A 23,268-nucleotide genomic window follows, 5' to 3' on the forward strand; every position below is an offset into this window, starting at 1 on the left:
TGCATTGTGAATTCTTTTTCTTTTATCTTTTGTTGGAGTGCGGGGCTTAGTGTGCTTTCTACCAGCTGACATGAAGAGGACAAAGGGTGCTTGAAATCACACTTTCACCAAGAAAGTATTTGAGTCTTCTTTCCTTGGATGTGACCTTTAGGACAGTTCTAGTTCAAATAGGCCAGACAGAAAAATAAAGTAGGAAGCATTTCTGTTTGGGAATTTCTGTTTGGTTTTTTCCCCCCTTTTGTTTCTATTCCACAGCATGGTGAGCACAGGGTCTTCATCAGAGCCTCCCAGCCCCAGGGCTTGCTAAGATAACATCACTTTCCTGCCTAGCTGGGCATGAAAACCACTCACGTGCTGGGTTCACGTGCTCTGCTGAGAGTACAGACAACAATAAATTGGTGCTGTTTCAATGGACTTTATGTACAACCTGAGGCAGAGATTAGAGCTGGGTTTTTTGGTCCTGTTAGTGTAAACCTTATTGAGAAATTTGCAGTCACACTTCATATTCCATTTATTTTCTTAACGGTTCATAGAAGATTACTAAGTGAATAATAAATGTTTCAATTAAACACACAGATTGTTATCTAGGTCAATAAATTGCTTTCAAACTTCAGTAATGTCTGCTGGTGATGTAACAATTTTGGAACAAACCTTATATATGCTTTTAATACTTATTACTGTTCATTAACCCTCTATCAACCATTTACAAATGCTAATATAAAACATGGTAAAAATTCATTCAATGGAGAGTACCTGATATTGGTAATATCAATTTGCACTACTGAATTCTCCAAGTAAATCAGAAAGAAAATGGCCATGGAGTATCTTAGACAAGTAGGAGAGAAATAGACATTTATATTAATCTAACAAATTTTTATGGAGTCAAGGTGGGATATAGAGCTTGTTCCATTTTCAGTGGAGGGGATAAGCATGAGCAGAGAACAATTCATCACACCTATCTTACCACAGGATTAATTTTCTTCTGTACTGAATATAAATTGGCCTGAAGAAAATAATTTCAACAGAACTGGATATGAGCACCATATCTGGCCAGAAAATTGGCTGACTGATGGTAAACAATGGGTAACGATAGATTTTTGAGGCATCAAATTGTCAGATGTAGCTAAAAAATATAGCAGAGGAATTTGTCTTAAGATTGTTCTTATTTAACATCACCTTTAGTGATCAGGAAGAAGGCATGAGAAGCATATTAGTTAAACAGGCAGATGGTGTTGCCTTGGAAGCCAACCAAACTTTAGAAATGACAGAAATATTGCAAAAGATCTGTAAAAGTCAGGAAAAGGGATGAGGGACAAAAACAGAAACAGTTTGAATTGGTGGAGATGAAAGCATTGACAAAACATCCCAAAGCATTGAGTGCAGTGCACACACCAAAGGAGAAGGAGCAGTGACAGCAAGAGATGCCTCCAAAACAGGACAGCTCTTTGGAGCTAACAATGTTGAGCTATCTGTGATCATGAAAAATGGAAGCAATATCCTCTGTTATGTACCTGGTCTCTATAAAATGTCCTTGCCATCATCATCTTCTAAGTGCATTTTGTACCTCTCTCAGTCCTAGATGAAGAGCTAAGGCAGCCTTGTTGTACTTGCTGACAAAATGGTCAGTCAGGGTCTGCCTAAAAACCACTAATTAGCACTGTTAATTATAGGGTAGATTGGCACACTTCCAGCTCTACCCCTGCTGGTAAAAACAGTGCATTACTTTTAGGTCAGATGTTTGTGCTGCATCAGCCCTGGTGCTGTAGTGAGCACACAGCTCACTTCAGATGTCAGTGGATAAACAAAGAACCAAACAATCATACTTAAAGTGCAGAGATCTGAAACCCCAGTAGCCAAAAGAAATGCCAGTTAATTCACTTAATCACTCACAGCTACAGCCATGGAAGTAGCTGATGGCCATCCTGACAATCACTGCATCATTATTCTAATCATACCGGTCTATTTATCTATGTGAGCAACACATACTCTGCACAGCATATGTGCTGTCTTCTGGGCCAGTCTGGATTAGGATGAGGATCTTTACAAGGAATCACTGTGATGCTCTGTGCCTCCTGCAGTCTCCTAATCCAGAGCAGTTTCCTGGCTGTTCTGCCCATGGCACTGCAGCTTCCACTGTGCTCCAGCCTCATAGGGCTCAACAACTCCGTTTTCCCCACAAAATATGAAGACTTGGCAAACCAACACACATATTATACATTTCAATTAATATTTTAATTTTTTTTTAATGGTGAAATGTATGGAGTTACTTGTGTTTCTAACCTGACTGATCAGGCATTTAAGATACACATAGAAATGCAACAAGGGCAGAGGAAAGAGGTGACCACCATGGATGCCTGTCCCCCAGGAGATTATGTAGAAGCAAATGTACAGTGTCCCTGTGGTGTCCAGGGTGAGGAAACTTAAAAATGCTCAGATTCAAGGCACGAGAACCCAAACCAAAATCCAGACACCTGTCCAAATGGGGTAGTTCTAATGGACCAATGACTTTGACCAGGTAAACATTAATTCAGGGTTACCTTTTTTTTTTTTAGATTAAAAAAAGGTTGACAGTAAAGAAGAGACATTTTAACTCAGCCTTGAGATCTTTGCAGTTTATGGGGAAGAAGCTTAGCTAAAAAAGGGATTGCAAGTAGTATACAAGGAATGAGTAATAGATGGATGTAACAGTGGTGTAACAGTGGTACAACACTGTGAATGGAAAAATACCAATGACTTCAGAAGTGCTGCAAAGCTTCCTGTGTGTTCCTTTAAACACATATACTGCCTGGATTCAAAATCCTTTTGTGCTTGAGAACGAATGCAGTGATTTTCACATGAGACAGCACTAAAAATCATACTCCAATTCCCTATCAAAAAATGAGAGGTTCTAATATTTACTCTTAACCCAAGAGAACAATAAAAGAGGGTTTGTTCACATGCTCCCAATGGCATGTCAATTCCATTTAGTTATGGAAAAAATAAATAAAACACATATCAAATATAAATAAATACAAATCAAGTTCTTAATCACAGAGTTTATACAGCAGTTTCCATCCCCTGCAATCAGCTCTGTAATTGCCTCACCTGGAGCTGAAATGTCACCTCTCCAGAGAGGAGGAGGAGGACTGTTGTCTTTTCAAAAGATGAAAATGGATTTGATAGAATATGATTCACAAAAGCATGGTCGATTTTTTAGTTTTCTAACTATGCATGGCATGTTAGAGAAATCTTAGTGAGATGAGTGAATCCCTTTTAACTGTCCTTGAATGAAGAACAAAGTGAGAAGTGAATTGAGAGCCAACTAAAATATTCTTTATTACCATGTCAAGAGCAATGTCCTGTTCTGCTGGGACATGCTTAAACTACCACCTGCCACTCTAACCCTGATGTCAGAGAGTAAATTGTGTGTTGCTATAAAAGATCTGTGGTTCTACCTACTATGGGAGGAGGAGCCCCTCAGGAGAGACACTGAGTCATGGCCTCAGTGCCAAGAATGTCATCTGTCTTAGGGTATTCCCAGGGGAAAATTGAGTCTTGCTTATCTCACTTATGTGATAGGAATTATAAGAGGAAACAAGAGTCTCCTGAAGCTTTTCTTTCTGTCATTGTCTATTATGATGTTAAGTTCATAACGTATCTTTTAGGACTGAGACTCTGTTAATTGTAAAATAGAGTTCTTCATCATCCCCTCACATCTTGCAGGTCGCCTGCTCTGAGAGAGCAAAGTTACTTAAATTGTCAGAACTTCTTTCTGGAGGAGAAATTCCTCCACCACTCAAACATCCCATCTATTCATCAAGAGTATTTAGTGATGTGCTGTCAGGATATGGTGTGCATGTCTTTGTAAATGGAAATTCTAGAATATTTTCCATTTTTTGTGTTATGTACTTCTACAGCCTGACTGCAATCCCACTCCCTGAATAGTTATTTATTTTAGTTTCACTGCTGTCATCACTGTCCTACATATAAATTATGTTGTGCTGCTCAGGACAGATAGAGTTCTCAAAGCACGTAGTGCAGAGATTTTCCCCAGTGACTCTGGCAAGAAGGCAATGAAGCACAGCAGAGGAGAAGCTCTGACATAAGGCAGCAACTCCAATAGTTCCCAAATTGCACTACCCAGAGGAAACATCCAGTCCCCATGCATAGGGACATCAGTCATTTTATCTTGGCAGAGTAAATAGATTGTGCACCAGGACTCTGCTTCTGACGGCTCCTCAGTGCAGATAAAACCAGTAATTGTGCTGATAACAGAGTCACTAAGATGGATAGTTGGGGGGGGAGAAGCCATGCACGTTTTTGAGACACATGGGCAATTTAGCAACTTTCAAACTGTTTGACTAAATGTAAATAGCACTCCTGATGTTAAATGCAGCTCACTAAATACTAAACAATATGTCCATCAAGCATGGAAATCCAAGTTACAAATTGTAAGACTCTCTACTTGGCAAGTTCTTTTTATCCAAAAGTAAATTATAAGAGCTACAAAACCAAAGTGAAGCAATGCAGGAAACCTGGGTTGTTATGGACATGTGCCTTGTAGGTTCTCTGAAGTCTGACAAGATGTAAATGCCAAATTAAACTTTTTCTTACATTGTTGTTTCTTGTAGATTGTTTGATGTCTGGTAGGAGTTGAAACGGCAGCTTTTCTCTGCTAATAGCTTCTCTTTACTCTCTCTGACAACCTGGTTTCAAAAGACCTGTAAGAACTTGATTTATTTAAGAATTTTCCTGGCTGTCAAATTTGCTTTAATTTAGACAGCAAGATCAAAAGTCATTAAGGGAGAAGAGGCACAGAAATGAATAGGCATATGCATACATATACAAGCCACTATGCAGGATAAAATCCATGGAGCCTCTGTCGAAACAAAAATACTTTGGCATGTTTCAGATGACTGTAGGTTTATCAGCCTGAGGAATAAGGAACAGGAACAGATGAATATTACATAAATAAAGATCTTATTCTCCTACATTTATAAAGATCAAAGGAGGAGAAATAATGAATAAAGTGACATAATTGTCATCAGAGAATTTAATGATCATAGATTTGTCTCAGAAGATAACAAGAAATGTACTCAGATAAGAGACTAATGTGAATCTAAATCCTTCTCATGCTGTCAGATACCAGTTAAAGCTTGCAAACGACTCCACCTCCTCTGCCCATCACTTTGTTTACAGAATGGCTACCACTGATTTTGCCAGTAATGGATTATGAGGGGGGTTATTGGCTGATAGACAAAGCACCAAAATGGATGAGAGAAATGTATTTATTTCTGATTTTCTACGAATTTTAGACCATTTCCAGTCATCAAATTATCCATCAGCATAACGGTGAGATCACTAGTACATGCATAATTTTCATTGTATTATGATGCATCAATCAGAAAAATAAGACATGGGTAAAGAGACTCTTTCTATAATTGGCCACTACGTTGCACTCCTACACTGATTATCATTTTACAAGGTGGAAATATCCACTGTCTGGAAGTAGGAATATGATCCAGACCTTTGCTTGCCTACACAGAGGAGGATATTGCTGATAATTGCTAATTGCAGCTCAGTAAACCTAATGGACAGTCAATCATTCTGGTGGAAGTGCATTGTGCATTAATAAAGTAACTTAATTTCACCATTCTGCATTTGCCACACTGCTTGCTTTGATCTCCACTAAATTGGATCATTACCTTGTTAAACTGAAACCAAATAATTTTCCCAATTGTCTTTTATGAACAGAAAGAAATCATTGTGCTGCTGTGGAGAACTATGAACATGATAAACATGAAAAATTAAAATCCAGCTTTTCTTACTGCCCTTGTGCCCCGCAGTTTGTGAGAGCGTGCTGTTCTGACTGATTAATGACATGCCAGAGATGGATGGCCAGAACAATCAACGTGACAAATGCTTCTCAAGGAGGCAAACTGGGGAGAGACAGGAATGTGCTCTTCTCATTAGACCCTCACTTTTATTGAAAGGAGTAAGAAACCTGACATTCTCATGGGAGTGGGATGTGAAAGAATGGGATTATGCAATTATTTGACCTGGGGATGGTGAGTGCTAAAACCCCATCAGAATATCTTGCTTCACGTAGGCTTCTTTGCAGCAGGGCCCTGAAGGATATAAGTACTCTGTTGGATAACCCTAGTCCTGCATCCTTGCAGGGCTGTAGCTTCCATGACCTGAGCTTTGAATGGAAGCAATATGGGAGGAGAAGCTTTTATTCCAGAAAAACAAATAAGATCTCAAAGGACTTCGAGTCAGGAAAGTTCCTAGCTGCCAGTTAAACTGTGACCCAAGTGATGCGAGAGTGGATCAGGCAGAGACCATCTTCTCCAGTTTAAATAGTGAAAAGGAAATCAATGGCCCTGCCTCTGCTCATAGGGCCTGAGCTTTCACCTCTAAAGAACTTGGCTGAGTCTTCACTCTGGGGGGAAGCAGGAATAGAGTTTTACTGTATTTACTCACACCCATGTTGAGCCAACCATTTAGCAGCACCATGCCTCATTGCCTGGATGTGTCCTTTCTTTTGAGTAATAAGCCTCTGTTGCAAAAAGCTGGGCTTGTGTGATTTATTTCAGATTACTGCCGCTTGTTGGACAGCAGCTTGCTGACTAGTGTTCCCTGGAGTGTGAGGCATCTCCGAATCTCTGTCTCCGATGCCTCTCTGGCTGGCTGGGAAGCATTAGATGCTCCACTGAGTATGACAGCAGCTCTCTGCAGAGCTGCTGGGGAGAGGCTGCAGAACGATTCTGCCTGCTGTGCTGCCCTCAGAGGCTCTGCAAACAGCAGGGGAGAGCAGCCCACGTCTACTGCTCACTGCCTGGAACAGATTAATTCACAAAATTTCTCCGGGCTTTCACTTCACCTACATAGCCACAGCTGCAAATCTGAAATCACCAGGATGGTGTTTGGCACTGTGGAGTGTTCCTTGGGGTTAGTGGGAACCCCAGTGATCACTGTGGAGGGTGCTTGGGTCTGACCGCTTGAAACAGGAGGTACATCCCAGTTGCTGGATTTTAGAGTGGTTTTTACTCAGAGAACTGAGCTGTCAGTGTACCAGGTCATGATCCACCCTAGAGATGCCAGGACTCTGTAACCCTGCCATGAAGGCACGAAGGCACCCCTTTACCTGGGTACCCCCACTTTCTGTGACTGTCCACACCATGTAGCTGTTATCCAAAATGTGTGTAGCAAAGAGGTTGTGGCAAGCTGTCCATCAACACTATGTCAGGGAACAGCTGCTGAGAGATTCTGCCTAAGAGATATGGACAAAAAAATTGCTGGGAACAACTCCTGGGGACAACTTAATGCACTACTCGACTCCTGTGTGCCTGGACCCTGATGCCACATCTCTATGTGAAGGGCTGCCAACCTTGATTTTTTGCATTTGCCTGCAAGAAATCAGGTTTTGGTTAAAGCTGGAGCCAGACTTGTCAGGAACTGTGGCCTCTACTTAATTTGTTTTTTTTTTTCAGGGAAAAAAAGCCTCTTCAAGTGGCTGTGTCCATCCTATCACAGTAAGCAAGCAGTGAAGACTATTCAGGAGGCAGACTGAGCTCTTAGCAAGTTTTACATCCAGGAATGCCCTGTGCCTTTTGCCTTTTCCAATCCCTTTCTCTGTGGAGATGTGTAGTGACATCTCTGTTTCATCGTTAGTTGTCCACAACCCATCTGTCAAATATGACAAAACCAAGCTGAGGATAAAACAGTGGAGTTAAGGAAATATATGGTCTTCCAGATTTCTCTACTCTCTGCTTTCTGTGAGGCTGCTGAAGCTGGAGCTCTTTGGTCCTTGCTGCTGAAACTGCTCTGATCATTTTCCAAGAGCTGTGGGACATCCAGTTTTGTTTACTCCTTGCAGTCACCGTGGCAGGTGAGGCCAGGGGCCCCAGTACTGCCTTTATGGGAGTTATCTAAAAAGGAACAGCAAAGGCAAAGACTTTTTCTGTGCTGAGGCATGCTCTTAGAACTCACCACACACTCAAAGACAGTGATACAGATTACTCAAAGCACAGAGCCGGCTGTTTAATTTTGTACACAGATTTGTTCTGCTGTTGGGCAGTGAGTTTCATTGCCTGCTTTGGTTCAGTGCATTCAAAGCATATCCTTTCAAGAGGACTTTTAAGTGGATCCTGTGTATTTACTTCAGATCCAATAAAGTTAACTGAAGCAACTATCTCCATGGCATTGTGATATACAAGGTAATAAACAACTGAAACAATTGATTAAATGCCATAGCAAAGCCATTTATAGGATGCATGCTGCAAAGCAGCAGAGACATATCCTATTACCAAACATGCTCTACAAGTGGCTTCTCTTCTCCAAACACAAGAGGACAGGTGAAAGAAATGCCCCTTTGTGTTTGGAGGGGAGGCTTTGGAAGCTGGGTCTGCTGGAAAGCAATCAGAGGGGCACCACAGGACTTCCGTAAGAGCAAAAGAGAAAGGAACTTCCTCCTGGGAGGCTTTTGAGCTTTCTAAAGCTACTTCTGAATCTCAGCACAGTGGGAACCTGGCCTAAATGTCCCAGAAAAGACTTCAGGACAGGGGGAGGAGCACTGATCTGCTAGTTGGATTGGACTATGGATATTCTTCTCTTTGAGATCAAACCAAGAATTTGAAAAAAATGTCGGTTCTCTGGTTTTGTTCTTAGCCTTTTATCCCTGCTATGCCACTGAAACTTCATGAAGAGTTCAGAGGACAAAACCCTGCAGGGAAGGGTGACTTCAACCAATGCAGGGCTCCAAGGACATAGAGATAGGACCTTAAATTAACCACTAAAAAAAGTGATTTTGTCTTTTCCAGCTTCAAAGAACTTGTGCAGCTCCCCTCCACTAACCTTCCCCACCTTCTTTTCATATGAACTTAGTCCAGAGACACTTATTGATCACAACCTGGACTTCATATCTGCAGAAAAATCAGAATTTCTGGGGGCCATGGCAGCAAGAACACGCACATGCCCCATGCTGGTAGCACATGAGGAGAGGACTTCAAGCCCCCTCAGATTCATTAATCTCCCCCTTCTCATTCTGCCTGAGCTCAGACAGTGTGTTGTCCTTCCCTGCTTTAGCAATTCAACACTGCATAATAATTCCTTATGCCCATCTCCGCGGATACAAAGAAGTGTTCCAGCTTCAAGAGAACAGGGAACCTATTGACTGCACAGTGACAAGGATAAGAGACAAAGATATTGAGTTCTGTTTTAATTAGCAATGGAGTGGGTGAACCTGTGGGTGGAGAAGAGATTGGGTATAAATGATGGAGAAAGCTGAAAACAAACTAGTTTTGACTGTTTCTCAGAATTTTCTGATCTGAAAGGTCAAAGGCTGAAAATAGATTGGGGGTTTTTTTGGCAGGTTAAAACCATCAAGATTGTTTTCCCTTGCCAATAGATTCTTCTATTTATTAAAATTATATTTCATCTGCAGAAGGGCCTGCTCAAAACCAACATGCATTCTTTAGCTGCATTAGCATGAGCCTGGCAGGAAAAACAGAGTCAAAACTACTCATTGTAATTTAGGGGAAACAAGTTCTATAATAATAATAATTATTATTGTTGTTGTTTTTTCTTTAAATTTATAAAATTTTATTTTGGAGAGACAGAAGGATCAAAATAGTAAACTAAAAAAAAATCTCCAGCTTTTGGTATTTCCTCCTTTTAGCCTTTCTTATTTTAAATGAAATAAAGGAGGGATGGAGACATGAGGTGGAACATAGGAGAATCTCATACCTCCAGATGTCCATAAAAACCCTAATAAAAGTGTTAGGCAAATGAAAGCATATTCCTTTTTTTAAAACTGTGAAACATAAAAAAAAAAAAAAAAAATATAAAGTCCTGAGCTGCTCTTTTTGGAGAGTGGGTAGAATTTTGCTCTTTTCAGGTTCAGTCTTGGCAAAACACTTAATCAGAAAAAAAAAAAAAAAAAGGAAGTAAAAAGCATCCTGTCCTTAAATGCTCCTTGTTGAGGCATAGTCAATCCCTCGGTAGCCCAGGTCAAAAAGATGTGCTGCATCAATTTATAGGCACTCATCCCAGAATTTCTCCAATACTGAACAGCACTGTTAAAGGCTAAAAATATAGTTCCACCTTGTTTTGGTTTAGGAGCAATTAAAGCCCTAATTCTGCACACTGACAACTGATTTCCTATTGCAAGCACCCCTTTGGGAAATCAATAGCTGTTTTGTAGGTTACTTTGTTCATTCTTAGCTGCTTGAATCATATCTTGAGCAAAATTCTCATATGGTATAAATTTATACTAGAACTTCCTAGATGAGGTTGGTCTATTACACATAGAAATTATTGACTTCAAGGTCCCATGTCCCTATGGAAAGTGGTAGGGAATTTCTTGTTGGTGAATGAACCAAGGCATCCTCATTGCAGCCTAATCTGCCTCCCTAGTGAAAACAAGAGATAGAAACGGTTGAGAGTTTTGGTGCTGTGAAAGGTCCTTTCTTATTTTATTTGGATTAGTTTTCTTGTACTCAAGTATAAAAATGGCTGAAATCAATCACAGTTTGGCTCAAACCCAAACACTAGACTATTCTGAAATTCTTTCCTCAAAGAGTTGTTTTTCCGAGAGAACCAGTGAAAGATATCTTATTTATTTTTTTTTCAGTGAAGATTTGCCTTGTGAATTTACAACTGTTACTTTGGCTAACTTCATTGCTTCCTCCACCCTCCCGATTTTGTGGGTTGCAAATATTGTTCAGCAGTGCTTTGCATAAGGTACTAAAGCTCAGAGTATCAGTCAACTCACTGTATAAGATCCAAAGAGTAGACATATGACTCCCCCTTGTGAGTTATGTTCTGGAAAAAAGATTGCTTAATAGTCTGGTGTTTGTGTACATCAGTCCCTTCCCCTCAGGAAGAGCACTAAAGGATGCAGTGTTTGCATTTTGTGATCTGATCAGATTCCTGTCCATAGTCAGATGAAAGGCCTATTCAGTAATGTATTTATTGGGTTATTTTGATGCAAAAAGAACAGAATGAATAACCTCAAGAACTTAAAAGTCCAAAAGGCAGAGAAATGTCACTTTCAGCTTTAGGACCAGAACCACGAGGAAGAGAAAATGAGGTTAGCCCTGGGGGATGCCTCTCCTGCCAGGCTGGCTCTGCTGGCAGGCAGCTATGGCAGAGCACGGTGTTCAGGGAACACCACGTGCCAGTCACATTTTGGCACTGGCAGGTTCAATGCCAGTGTCCCTCCAGTGGTTTAAGGCACCTGAGTTTCACTTTTGTTCAGTAGAGTGTATGCTCAGCCATCTCTGTGAGACACCATAGTTCAAGGTTACCTTCACTGCGGTCTTGCAAGACTCAGAAGTGTTAAATTGTCTTAGTATCTCTGGTCCAATGAATCCTGAATTCTCCTTTGTAAAATAACTTCACCGGGAGAGAGACTGAGTCCTGCTTTGCCTGCCTGCGTGCCCATCTGCTTTCCTATTTCTCCATCTTGGAACAAGCCTGAGGCACTTCCCAGGGCCCTAGAAAGCACCAGATCAGAGGAAACAGGCAAATTCAACCCAAATTTCCTGCTTTCTGAGTCACAATTTTAGCAAACCAATCACATCTCCCACTCTGTGAAGAGCAGGTCATAACCCAGGGCACTTCAGCTCCAGAGAATGTCAGGATTGAATGTGTCTCCTCTCAGCCACCTCCACACAATGCTCCACTCAACTGTGATAGCTCTTTAAGGTTCTTACTCTTTCCAGACCCTGTATCAAGAGTATAACCTTGCACTGGGTGTGAGACATTCTCCGTGGAGGCACTGAAATCCCTCTAGACCTTGGGGACACTGGTGCCAGCTGCTCAGGTGTTCTGTGGGAGGATGTCTGTGGCCCAAGAGAGATCGACACGGGTAATCTGTGAGAGCATTTGGAAGTGTTGTGTCAGGTGCAGCCCAACAGAAAATTGAACAAGTGGGACTTGGATGAACATAATGAGTTGCTTGACAGGTAATTTTTGTTCTGTGTTGTGCTATTTCTGCAGTGGCAACTGTCACTGTGAAAACCACCAAGTTTGTTACCATGACATTTGTAATAATTACATCCCACTCTCTGCAGTGAAATGGGGCAGAAATATCGATTGAAATTTCCAGCCTTCATGGGGCTTGGGCCAGTGACAACTCATTTTTAATTTTCAGAGCCTCGGGAGGGAAAACCACATAAGCACCTCAGGTCCCCTTTGTCTCAGCCTCAACTGAGATACAGAAAGAAAAAAAAAAAAAAAGAAAAGACCTGGCACAGACAGAGCAAAGAAGGATTAGGCCTAATTTAACTGTGTAGAGAACAACTCATTTGTTAACAGCTGCTGCATTATAGCTCACCAGCAGGCAAGTGTATAGCCCCACTGATTTTCCAGCTCCACATGGAACAAGCTTCCATGATAAGAAAGGTGGAAACACAAAGGTGCCATGCCAAGCGTTCATTAACCATCGTTAAAATCTGAGATTTTCTCTTCACAACTGCACGATTTCTGGTTCTCTCCCTCCCTGAGGTGGCATTAGCATCTGCGATAACATAATTGCTCTGCAGACATTCCTCGGCAATGGGTAGGCGAATCTAAGGGAATTACAAATACAGTACAAATATGCCCTTAATAAAATGAGTTCAGATAATGGGATCTGAGGTCTACTTCTCTATGCCTCTTCATTTCTAGTGCAGTTCTCTTAATTTCCAAGATTGCCCATTTGCCTCTCTGTCCTTACAGCCTTAAGTAGAACCAATTGCGTGGGTGAGAAAAGGCAGATTTGTACCTAAATACTAAGGAGACATAGGATTCTACTATGCCTTTAATTATAGAAGTCATTAACAGTGCACAAATATAGCCTAGAAGAGAATTTGGCCCCATTGGTCCTTTTAATACCATTAGTCTATACCCCCAAAGCATTCACAGCACACTCCAATTTTGCTACAAACCCACTAATAGTGGAAATATTAAAGACTTATTCTGGCTTTATAAATACACAGGCAACTTAAGATCCCTAGAATTTAAAATACTACCTTGTAATGTTAGTCCATATTCCCACAGCTAAATCCTGTTTACCCCACACTTTGTTATTGGGCTGTCCTGGGCTGTTTCCTCACTGTGTTGCAAATTCCTGGTGGACACAGGTCACTCTGCTCTCCTTGGCCAACAGACACAGTCACTCTTGTGATTTGCAGTGCCTCATTAATGGCAGAGCATTGCTGGGCTATTGTTGGCAGAATGGTGTCTTCCACAGGGCTGCAGCAGACGTGGCACGACAAATTCTGCTGACTCTTCAGTGGATTTTGAGGTGATTGTGTGTCCTGACATGCAGCATCCAAAAAACCAGAATAGCAGCAGGGCCCCGCTCCCAGGGGGTGGGGTGGGTGCACTGGGCAGCACAGGGTGAGGGCTGGAGGGAGGGAATAGTCTGGGGACTGGCGTAGAGCAAGTGTAACTCTTAGAAACCCCACACAGGGATGTGTGCCAGGATTGTGTAAGTGTATACTCTACTATACTGGCAACTCAAAGTGACAAGCAATCTTACATAACTTCCTTGCTGTCATGCTATAGTTAGACTTCGAATATGGTTAACAGCTTCGGTTAATACCAGATGTCCTACTATTGTCAGGCTCCATTAAAATTGTGGTGATATTTCCTGTTGATTATCAGCAGCAAAAGTGCTGAGATAAGGAATCTTCCTTGATGTAGGACAGGTGGAAAGGAAATCCTGCCAATCTGCCACTGGGGAAAAAAAATACAGAACTTCCTTTTTTTTTTTTTTTTTCCTTTTTCATTATAGATGTTTAACATAGCCAAGAGACCAAATAAAATTTTTCCTTAACTCACAAGGGGATGGTGTCCTAAGACAGTAGCCTACATGAATTAAAAATTGTTGACACTGAAGAAAACAGCTGGAGCTGAGTCAGGGGAGGCTTAGGTTTGATATCAGGAAAAGGTTCCCCAGGGAACCTCCCCAACCCCAAGCCTCTGCCCAAGGTGGTAGAGTTCAAGAAGCGTTTGGACAGTGCTCTCAGGCACATGGTAGGATTGTTGGGGTGTCCCGTCCAGGGCCAGGAGTTGGATTCAATGATCCTTTTGTGGGTCCCTCCCAACTTAGGATATTCTGTGATAGGGAAAAATAGTGAGGATGTAAATAGCTGAACATACCACATGGCACTTCATCAGTCAGGACTGCCTTATGCTGTTATAAACAGATGTAACTGAATGATGCATTTTTTTACAGCTGAAAAAAACTGGGATGTTGCTGCCAGTAAATTCCTATATAAATTATATATTCCAAAGTGACTTCCAGACTTGTTCTAGGAGGTAGAAGTTCATCAGTCCACATTCACCATGTGACACTTGACAAACCTGCTTAGATGACAAGATACTACAAATGTCTCTTCTGTAAACACACTCTTGAGGTCAATCAATGTTTGGAAATATTCCCTTTTAAGAAAATTTGCTGATTGAGTCAGAAGAGAAGAGGAGATGAGAAGAGGGCAGAGGTGGCTTCCCAGGGCCAGAGCATCCCCTTCCCAGTGCTCTAGGAGGAGGGATGCCCTGGCTGTGGATGGGGCTGCCTGGGAAGCTTCAAAGGCAGCTGGGGAGGAAAACTGCCTCTCTTTTACTCAAGGCTGTTGATTTTCAGAGGAACCCCCAAGAGGGCATACACACACTTACCCCTTTGAAAAAATCAGGTCAAATTGTCTTCTTATTTATTACAAGTTAAAATAAAATAGAGCCCTACTTGATTTCAAAAGGCTTTGGGTCACTACAGCTAATTTGGCCTAGAAACCTAGAGATGAAAGGCTTTCCATGCCATTACCGACTACATTACCGACTCCCAGGAGCCTCTCCATCCTCAGCCTCCACCCCCTTTCTCTAATAGTGGAGTTTTCCTAAATCCTGACTCGCAGCAACCACTCCACCCAGAAGGTGGGGTGGGAGACAGCTGTAGTGAGCCGGGGTATGTATAGCCAGGGGATGGAGCAAGCATAAACAAGAAGCTTTGCAGGCTGTGTGGCCTTTCTTAGAGATAAATTCTGGATTTAGCATTAAATGTGATCCCTGTCCCTTGATGAAGCTAGTAGCAGCACTGGAACAGAAAGATCTTGTGTTAAAAAAAAAAAACAACAGGCAGGAATCCTGCTTAATTACATTTTCTGCAGGCCAGTAAGTGCCTATGAAAAACAGATGTGTAAAGAATTACTTCTTTTTAACAACATCAGTAAATTATTATAAACCTTACTCACAGCTGTAGACCAGAAAAAATAGTGCTTTGTAATTGACCCTGGACAGTGCCCAGAGTATTTAAAATCCCTTTTCTTGTGTTTTTGTTTGTAAATTGCATTTTATAGTAGCGGGAAGACACTGCACCAGGCACAGAAAAATTATAATCTTTCTCAGGCAGTTAAAAGCACACAATACTGAGTCTTATAACAACCCCTGAGGGACTCGCCCACAGACATACAGCCTGTCATGTCCCATTGCACATGCACTGTGTTTGGTGGGATTCTCCCAAAGAGGTGCTGCTGTCAGGGCTTGAGCTGAGATGCAAATGAGCACTTCTAGGACCTTTCTGTGACAACTGTCACTCTTAAAATGTGGTGTATAGTGGTGGCTTGTTCCCAAAATTATTATTGTTTACTGCAGTGTGGAGTCCTGATATATCCCCCTGCTTCCCAGTGCCAAGAATAAAAGTCTTCACGTCTTTATGCTTCACTTCTGCTTCGAGACTGTGCAGGTGGCAAAGAAAGTGTGCGTGACTGCCTCTGAGTCTTCTCTGCATCAGAAATGATGACTCTTTAGAAACAAGAATCAAATTAGACAGCAGCCTGTTTAAAGTCAAGGTGGAAGAGGTCTCACCTCTAAAGTCATGTAAAGTTTCAATACATTTTTGTTGCATGTGAGTTATGTAAAGTAGAAAAATACCCCGTGTCTTCCTTTGCACCTGCTGAAAATCTACCATGCAGCATCTAGGTGATTCCTGGACTAGTTCTCTGCTCTGTTAACAAAGTAATCACAGAACAAGCAATGGCAAGAGGCTGCCATCCTCTGTGTGTGCCAGTACTGTAGGGGGATGACACAGCTTTCCAGCTTTTTACTGACAGCACAAACTGCAGCCTTTGCACTGCAGCTGATGGAGGTCAGAATCCTTTTTGTCTGCTCCCCACGTCCAGGACACAGTGCAACTGCAGCATGAAAAACACTGTTCAGCCCCTCTGCATCTGGAGTCTGGGGATCCTCTTCTCTCTCCCAGCAATGGTACTTCACCTGTTAAATGAAGCACATTGCAGGTCTCGGCCCCTTCTGGAGCAGGAGTTCAGCACCAGCGACGGCGATGAATGATGCAGAGTCCATCCTCATTCCTTTGGCTGGCTGCTCTGGACAGTGGTGTTTCACATTGGATGGCTCCAACTGCACAGGCACTAGTTCTTGGAAAAGCCTCCATGCCCGAGGGTACAAGCCTGAAGGGACCATGGCCGTGGGAAATCTGTTCTTGGGCAGGGACAACCAAGTCCGTGGCCATGGCCAACCCACCACTGTGGCCATGGATGAACCATCACAGACTGGGCACAGTGAGAGGAACTGGTATAAACACACTTGATTCACCACCCATTGCCTCACCAAAGGTTTGTGACAGACTGAGTGTAAACAGGAGTGAAAACAGGAAACATTCCGGATGGGAAGGTGGGAGGATAGGCCTTTGACTTAATTTGAGGCTGGAGGAGGAAAGGTGTTTACTTAAGTGCTTTCTTAATTGTCTGTACTTTCTTTTTTCTCAATAAACAAATAAGTGATCAGACATTTGTGTTGACTGGCACTAAAATAATTCAAATAAAAATTCCCCAAATCCAGATTGTTTTGCCCCTGACACCCTGGGGAAAGGGAATGATCTCTTGAGTCATCATCAACTCCAAAGAACATGACTTGCAGGCTGGGACAGACTCTTCAGCAAATTTAGTTGCCAGACTCTAGCAGTTCTGTTAATGGAATTTTTTACCCCTGAGGTTCACATTTCCTTATGCTCTTGTTTTGTCTTGTTTTTGTATTTTTTTTTTAGGAATAATGGCAAGGAGACAACTCCTTCTCCTTGGTGCATGTCAAGTCCTTGCTTTTGAATTTGAAAGCAAATGAAGACTTTTTTAACAATGTACTTTTTCTCTTATCTCATTCTCAGACTGGTTTTACACCAATTTAACAAACAGATGCTTTTCTACAAACACCAAATTAATTCAAAAGCCTGCAATTCAAATTCTCAAAACTTGTCCAAGTTGTAAACAGCTTCAACCAGATCTTACAATAGAAGTTCTGAGCTGCTCTAAGCTGAGACACCGGCTCCAGATATAATTATTAAATTAAAATTCAGGTTGCTCTGTAGACATTAAAGCACCCCTGAATCCTAAGGCTTAAGTAGTTCAGCTTTGGAGATGTTTACAAATATTTAAAGTTATCTGAAGCATTTGGCTCTGGCTCCCATTTATCACTAGTAACAGAAATGAGACCAGTGTCTAAGTTTTTCAGAGTTTGGTTGTCAACACCATCATTCAAAGCCCAGGATAGTTAATTCATTTTCAAATGTAATTCAGAGGCTTATTCACAGGCAGGACAAAACCAGCAATTCAGTTCAGGGTGCATGTACTTGAGTTGTATGGGGAAACAGCTGCTGAAAGAAGATATTTGCCATTAAACCTGGGGTGCCCCAGGAGTCATCCTGCAGCTAATAAAGAGCAGACTTCCAGTAACACAGTCTATCTGCACTGCTATTACCTGCCTCTATTTATCATAACTCCACAGGCTGAAAATTCCTGAGTGTGCAGAGCTGTTACAGCCTTAGGGACAAATGGACTCAGACAGGGGTTGGGAGCTTATCTGGCCCTGGAAAACCAATTAGCAATATGGCTTAGCTGCTATTGTTCTCTGTGGTCAGCAGAAGACCTTTTCTACAATGAGCTTGGCAGTGCACAACTTCTTCAGTGAACACCAGAAAGGGACTTTCTTCAGCTGCAAGAAGGATCCTGCTCACAGCATGTTGGGGAAGAGTTTGCTCTTAAACAGGGTGGGCTAATTAGATGTGATGTGTATGTGGCCTGAGGATCCAGTGTAGCTCACTGAGCTATTCTGTGTGATTCTGTGTTAAATCCTTCCAGCTGTCTCTGGGCTGTGAGGCCCAGTTCATAATCTTTGTGCAAACATCTCTTAAGGCATCAGAGCTCTTCCTACTCACTCAGCTTTCCTGCTATGTAACCTCAGGCTGGTTGCTTCATCCTGCTGTGGCCTTCACATCCCATTCCGCCTGGATTTCCTGCTTGAGCACTCAGAACAGCTTCGGTGTCCACATTATGGGAAATGGAAAACATGTGGCAAAATGGAAAAGCTCAGCACATCCACATTTTTATAGCCTGAAAAAATACTTCTGCAAAGAGATAAAATCTATGCACAGTTCCTGCCATCCCTTTGTGAACAGCCCTTCACAGTTCTGAGCATAAAAAGAAATAAATGAAATGGATCTTCTGCGGCTGTGGGAAACATTGGTCCTATTTTACTTTATCTTCATTCATCCACCCAGAGTATTGATGTCCATGTGGCTGAAGAGATCCCAGTCTACCAGAGGATTGCCCCTACACAGCAAAGTCTAGGTCTGAGGAGAAGTCCAAAGTCTGTCCAGGAAAGTACAACTCTTGATGACAGCAAAATAGTTCTTACAGCATTGAAGTCTAGAGTATAGATACATTTTTCTGCTCTCCTTTCAGACTAAAGTCATTTAAATTTAGGGAAAAGAAGGGTTTCTGTAAAGCAGAAAATTAACAGCACATTATAAAATAGACATCACAGCATCTCCCATATTTTGCAAGATCAATTAGAAGCTTATTAAAAGCGAGAAATAAAAAGTCAGAACCAGGATTCTGTAGATTTCAGAATCTACAAAAGCAGAATAGCACATTGCTCAGTTGGCCAGCCAATATTGTTTAAACACTGTTTACACTTGCAACCTTCTCTGCCTCTTTCTGGAGCCTAAGGGAGAGATATAAGATCTACAGAACTAACAGAAAAACACATTTTCAAGAGATCTCAACAGAGGTTTTTACTCACGGCTATTCCTTTCCTTTTTTGCTAAATGCCCCATCTGTCCCACCTGAAATATTCCTGTTTGACTGACCTACCTTGGAATGCACTTTTTTATCACACGGGTGCTGCTCAAGTATCTTAGCGTGCTGCCAAGAAATATTATTGCCAATATGAGGAAAGGTTAATTGGGAAAGGAATACCAAAGAGCAGTCACAATCACCCCCCAGCTTCTCCTGTTCCCTGGTAAGGGAACAGCTCCTCTGCATGAGCTGGAGGCTTCAAACAGCTGCTCGATCCTGATATCAAGTACTGCTGAAAATGGCTGGAAAAAAGGCAATTCTGCCTCAGCAAGAGAAAGAAATCTTGCAGTTGGAATTTTATTTTGCTGTGGTCAAAGACAAAATAGTTCTGTAAAAAGAGCCGGTGGCACAGAAATTGGGAAAGGAATTAGGTGTGGGAACAGCAGAAAACTTTGATTTATTTCAGCACATTTCAAGTGAGAACCGTGACAATGAAAGCAAATAGAAAGGTAATTTTTGCAAATATATACTGTCCCCATAAAACCAAAACTTTTAATTTGCTTTCATAGAACTTGTGTGTCCACTCTGGCAATATATAATCCTTAACTCAGGGTTTGGGGTTAGGGAAGGGATGAGATGGTGGTGAGAACGTCATATCCAGACCTGGCAAAGTAAATGCAATTTAAATATTGGTAATATTCTTTCAGTGACTACAAACACAATGAAAGTCTTGCTGCTCTACAATATTTGGACTTACAGGGAGTGGGAGACAGAAGGTTACAGCTCTTTACATGTTCCCTCCCCTGATTCCAGTGCCAGCACTGCAGCCCTGTATGCTCTGTGGCTACATCTCCATAGGCAGACAGACACTGTGTGGGTTTTAATGTGCTTTATAGTGACTGCTATTGTGATTTAGCCTTATTCCTCCTCAACACAGCAAGTTTAAACTGTTAAAGATGGCCAGTATGGTCTATCAGTGTGGAATCACCAAACATTAGGGTTTCAGTGTGAAACTGGTGCTCAGGCTGCAGGTTTGCAGGAGCTGGAAGTGTTCCCATCACATGTCATATAGGTCACATAAGAGCCACAACTTCTACTTGGTGGTGCAACTTCTTCCTATGTAAAGGACATATAAATACATAACATCTCATCAGCACCCCAAGGAGACAAGATTACATAAGATGGCTCAAAAATGAAGTGTTTTACAATTTATCTTACTAGTTTTGCTCTATTCTTCCTGTGGCCAGACACCAGAGCAATACATGAATGATAAAGGACCACACAGAAAACCACACAGTGCCTTGGGTCATCTCCAGGCTTGATATTTCACAGTGAATTCCTATGCACATTCTGATTTCATTCCAGCTGGAGTAGTGTGGCTGCCACCCTTATCTTCCATGCTTTGCATCGGGTACCAAGATGTTACTCTGGCTCCTCCCGGGTAGGAAACTTGAATTAAATGGGATGTAAAAGGTAGTGGGATAGATATCTGCAAGCTGAAGGGTTGTTCATCCCAGCTCTTCCCTCTACCACCACAAACAGAACCCAGGGGCTAGCTAGATACAGCAGGAGAAACCGCTAAGGCATTTGTTGCTTCCAAACAGCCTCTCAAAATGAAAAACACCTGAGTAATGTAACAGCTCCATTATCCTCCTGATTACCCACCTGTGTTCTGTCTGGGAAAAGCAGATATCCTAAGAGCTATGGAGAGATGGGGCATCAGTACCTTCCACCAGCTTCAGAGGAGATTCACAGAAATAGGTTCCAGTCTTTTCTAGACAGAAAATGCAAGGCATCATCATATACAGCATATACATCATCATAGACAGCATCATCATTATGGCAAACCAAGAGGTCCACTGGGCATTGCTCCTCAGAAGTCTCATCTCTCTGTATTCAACATGATTATCATGCTGTTCTCTGCATTCCTCACTTACAAGTTCTCTGGTTCCAGAGGTTGCTGCTGTTTGATGCATTTTATCTCAGACATATCTTTGATGTATTTTAGAAACAAACAGAAGCACAGAAGTGGCCAGAGGAGGACTAGGATTGGGCAAACCCAAAAGGAACTTGGCTATATTCGCTTATACACTCAAATTATTTACTTTGAGTTCAAAAAAAAAAAAAATCTCGATTGAGTTCATAGACCTTTCCCCTGTATTTTAAACAAGGATTTTTTTTCTTCCAAAGAATCAATTTTTCCTTTTGTCATTGAAGAAATATGTTATCCTTGCTAAAAGGAGGCTTGCAGCCTGACACTAAAATGTGCTTTCTCTGTAAAATAGAGAATTTTTTTCTTTCTATATTAAGTCTTCCTGCTGAAACATACTCTTTGGATTTTTCCACTGTCTCTAATTAATTTCTTCCTTTTTCCTTCCCCTTTCTCTTCCACCTCCCTTCACACACACCAAGAACGTGCAAACTCTGTAATGAGCATGAGCAGACTTTCCACTCAAGGAAGCTTGTCTGGGTTTGAGGTTATCTGAAAAAAATTTCTCCTTTCTTCTAGCAAAATATAGAGGCCATGTTGTCATCACTATCAGGAAAAACATAAGATATGATCACTTTCACAAATTATACTAGGAAGGTAAAAATAGGGTGCAGGGTTTTTTGCTTTGTTCTCAACTAAAATATTTACTTTTTAATCTAAGCACAAATTAATTGCAGCAGTTTCAGAGAGTTTAGAGCTCCCTTTTGCTACCTCTTTGGAGAGTTAGGGGAATATAGTAGGGCAAAAAAAAAGAAAAAAATTTTAAGACCTAAAAATGACCAACTGGTCAGTCTACAGAGAAATCCACTTTTGGATCCTGAACTTAGTGATTGATCCATGGGATACAGCACATGTGAGGGGACTCACCATCTTGCCCTTCGAGCCCCATTTAGTGTCACACTGACAACCCAACCCTTCTCTCCCCAGTGCCTCAAGGTGAGGAGCTCCTACCTGACAACTTGCACACCAAACAACATAATACCTATATGATCACTCCAGGCAGTAGAGGCACAGAGCATCTGGTGTAGCCATGAATTCACTGTAGACTTACATCTGGGATTTTTTTTCCATAGACCCCCTCTGTTCATCCCAATGCTACAGGTACGTTCCTGGCAGCTGAAGATGAGCAAGAAATCACCCAAACACTCAGGTAATCCATCTTAGCTTGCTTAGGTGCACAAGGACATCCTAGTAAGTTAAGATGAATTACCTGAAGGTTTGAAGTGAAAGCATATTAGTTAAACTGCATTAAACTCCCGTGAAGATGCTCTTACTTTCTGCCTCGTGTAATCAGTTTAAATGATATATTAAGAAACATTGCTACTAATTACTCCGAAAATTATGTGACCTGGAAATCAAATCCACTTCATGTTCTTAGATATGAAGATATTCATCTGATTTTAATTAATTTATTTCTTTCAAAGCTTTCATTTATTCTTATTTCAGTGTTTCTGCTTCGAAACTGTATCTCTGGAGTGTGATGCATCCAAATGATTTCACAGTGCTCCTGTATTTTGGTTATTGGAATAAGGCTAAAGAGAAGGGAGAATAATAAAGAGGTGAGAGATGTGTTTAGCAACACAAAGAAGTTACCTGTTGAATGATAATTGGACACACCTGACTGTAACAGACAAAATGTCCACAGAAATTATTGGACCAGATATATTTATCTGGAACCACTGTGGGGTTTTTTGGATGAAGCAGCTTTATTCTACTGCTTATCTACCATATGGGCAGAGTTGATAATGCTGGTTGAAGGCTGTTGCTCTGCAAATTTCTGCCTGCTCTTCCATTAAGGAGTCACAGTGGTGACCAGAAGATGTCCTAGTCACTCCATTCCAGGGCTTGAACATGAACTTTGTGAACAAACTGTAGCACTTCTGGGTATTCCACATGTGGGACCATGTTTTATAGAGCTCCATCCCAAATCAGGCAGTAGCTGCTCAGTGCCTGGAGACTTTTTTCCATTACTCAGGTACAGTTTATGTCTTGCTGAAGGACTCCACAGTGTTGCAGTAAATGGCCATGTGTAGTTTGTCAGTGCAAAAAGACTTTGGTTTGATGCAGAAGATACTCACTGACGGTTCCTCAGCAGTTTAAGAAGGTGCAAAACCTGTATCTTTCACAATGGTTTTAAAATCAAACTGGGAGAATAATGGAAAACTTCAGCAACTATTTGCTTGGATATTTAAATGAGCTCAGTCCAGCTATATCCATCCTCTT

This window comes from Manacus candei, unplaced genomic scaffold (assembly GCF_025592945.1).
Source record: "Manacus candei isolate 608988 ecotype Guabito, Panama unplaced genomic scaffold, ASM2559294v1 h1tg000037l, whole genome shotgun sequence".
In the NCBI taxonomy this organism is placed as follows: domain Eukaryota; kingdom Metazoa; phylum Chordata; class Aves; order Passeriformes; family Pipridae; genus Manacus; species Manacus candei.